This window comes from Garra rufa, chromosome 1, assembly GCF_049309525.1.
Source record: "Garra rufa chromosome 1, GarRuf1.0, whole genome shotgun sequence".
NCBI lineage: Eukaryota > Metazoa > Chordata > Actinopteri > Cypriniformes > Cyprinidae > Garra > Garra rufa.
In genome coordinates this window covers 86,031,457-86,033,956 of record NC_133361.1, presented here as the reverse complement: position 1 = coordinate 86,033,956, position 2,500 = coordinate 86,031,457, and the positions used below count along the sequence as shown (strand labels likewise).

General features: G+C 37.8%; 3 non-coding genes across 3 annotated transcripts in view; all 3 read left to right on the top strand.

The window, feature by feature from the left end:
* Positions 1–55, top strand: part of LOC141297408 (5S ribosomal RNA) — a 119-nt gene extending 64 nt beyond the window's left edge. Inside the window, exon 1 of the ribosomal RNA XR_012341383.1 lies at positions 1–55. This exon is cut by the window's left edge and continues 64 nt beyond it. This is a non-coding gene — a ribosomal RNA (5S ribosomal RNA).
* Positions 56–855: 800 nt separating this feature from the next.
* LOC141317615 (5S ribosomal RNA) lies at positions 856–974 on the top strand. Its single transcript, XR_012351982.1, has one exon. It is a non-coding gene; the product is annotated as a 5S ribosomal RNA (ribosomal RNA).
* An 801-nt stretch (positions 975–1,775) lies between these two features.
* Positions 1,776–1,894, top strand: LOC141318032 (5S ribosomal RNA). Its single transcript, XR_012352373.1, has one exon. It is a non-coding gene; the product is annotated as a 5S ribosomal RNA (ribosomal RNA).
* Positions 1,895–2,500: the final 606 nt, after the last annotated feature.

The window sequence follows — 2,500 nt, the reverse complement described above, 5'->3', positions numbered from 1 at the left end:
GGCCTGGTTAGTACTTGGATGGGAGACCGCCTGGGAATACCAGGTGCTGTAAGCTTTTGCCTTTTCTTCACTATTTATATAATATGCTGGCTTTTAGAAAGACGTGTTTTACCGCTCTATTTATTACAATCATTTAAATGTATTATAGAGTTTTAAGTGTTTTACATGTTTTTTAGGCCATTTTATTACTCTTAACATTTTAAGTGTATGTGTCTTTAATAAATGGATGGTTGGCCTGTCATGTGACTAGACACATGACAGGAAGCCGGAAGTACAACTGTATAAGAGAGCAGCATGACAAACAAAGGACAGTCACCAAACTGTTGGATTGAGGAGTTGCTAATTTTAGAGCTCAACTTTCCATTCACCACCTGCAAACTTTGGATTACACTTTCTGTGGATTGTATATACACTGGTGGACACTCACATTGGACTTATCAACACACTGGGATTCTTGGACTGTTTTTAGGGTATGGACAAATGAACTGTATTCTTTTAACAGAGTTTACCTGTTTTTAGGGTATGGACAAATGAACTGTATTCTTTTAACAGAGTTGACCTAGTTTTATCGTGTTGTTTTAAAGTCTTTTATGTGAACCTTGTAAATACACCAAATCTATTTAAACCAATTTTCTTTTATGTCTCATTCTTTTAACCACTAGTCATCTCTCACAGTTAAATCTGACCCCATTTTAGTCTTGTAACTCGGCTGATAAGGCCGATTGTTACACTTTTATGGGAGACCGCCTGGGAATACCAGTTGCTGTAAGCTTTTGCCTTTTCTTCACTATTTATATAATATGCTGGCTTTTACGGAGGATGATCTTTAAATAGCCCACTTTTTGGAGCTCCCTCGCTTATGGCCATACCGCGCTGAGAGTGCCCGATCTCGTCTGATCTCGGAAGCTAAGTAGCGTCGGGCCTGGTTAGTACTTGGATGGGAGACCGCCTGGGAATACCAGGTGCTGTAAGCTTTTGCCTTTTCTTCACTATTTATATAATATGCTGGCTTTTAGAAAGACGTGTTTTACCGCTCTATTTATTACAATCATTTAAATGTATTATAGAGTTTTAAGTGTTTTACATGTTTTTTAGGCCATTTTATTACTCTTAACATTTTAAGTGTATGTGTCTTTAATAAATGGATGGTTGGCCTGTCATGTGACTAGACACATGACAGGAAGCCGGAAGTACAACTGTATAAGAGAGCAGCATGACAAACAAAGGACAGTCACCAAACTGTTGGATTGAGGAGTTGCTAATTTTAGAGCTCAACTTTCCATTCACCACCTGCAAACTTTGGATTACACTTTCTGTGGATTGTATATACACTGGTGGACACTCACATTGGACTTATCAACACACTGGGATTCTTGGACTGTTTTTAGGGTATGGACAAATGAACTGTATTCTTTTAACAGAGTTTACCTGTTTTTAGGGTATGGACAAATGAACTGTATTCTTTTAACAGAGTTGACCTAGTTTTATCGTGTTGTTTTAAAGTCTTTTATGTGAACCTTGTAAATACACCAAATCTATTTAAACCAATTTTCTTTTATGTCTCATTCTTTTAACCACTAGTCATCTCTCACAGTTAAATCTGACCCCATTTTAGTCTTGTAACTCGGCTGATAAGGCCGATTGTTACACTTTTATGGGAGACCGCCTGGGAATACCAGGTGCTGTAAGCTTTTGCCTTTTCTTCACTATTTATATAATATGCTGGCTTTTACGGAGGCTGATCTTTAAATAGCCCACTTTTTGGAGCAGCCCTCGCTTATGGCCATACCGCGCTGAGAGCGCCCGATCTCGTCTGATCTCGGAAGCTAAGCAGCGTCGGGCCTGGTTAGTACTTGGATGGGAGACCGCCTGGGAATACAAGGTGCTGTAAGCTTTTGCCTTTTCTTCACTATTTATATAATATGCTGGCTTTTAGAAAGACGTGTTTTACCGCTCTATTTATTACAATCATTTAAATGTATTATAGAGTTTTAAGTGTTTTACATGTTTTTTAGGCCATTTTATTACTCTTAACATTTTAAGTGTATGTGTCTTTAATAAATGGATGGTTGGCCTGTCATGTGACTAGACACATGACAGGAAGCAGGAAGTACAACTGTATAAGAGAGCAGCATGACAAACAAAGGACAGTCACCAAACTGTTGGATTGAGGAGTTGCTAATTTTAGAGCTCAACTTTCCATTCACCACCTGCAAACTTTGGATTACACTTTCTGTGGATTGTATATACACTGGTGGACACTCACATTGGACTTATCAACACACTGGGATTCTTGGACTGTTTTTAGGGTATGGACAAATGAACTGTATTCTTTTAACAGAGTTTACCTGTTTTTAGGGTATGGACAAATGAACTGTATTCTTTTAACAGAGTTGACCCTAGTTTTATCGTGTTGTTTTAAAGTCTTTTATGTAAACCTTGTAAATACACCAAACCTATTTAAACCAATTTTCTTTTATGTCTCATTCTTTTAACCACT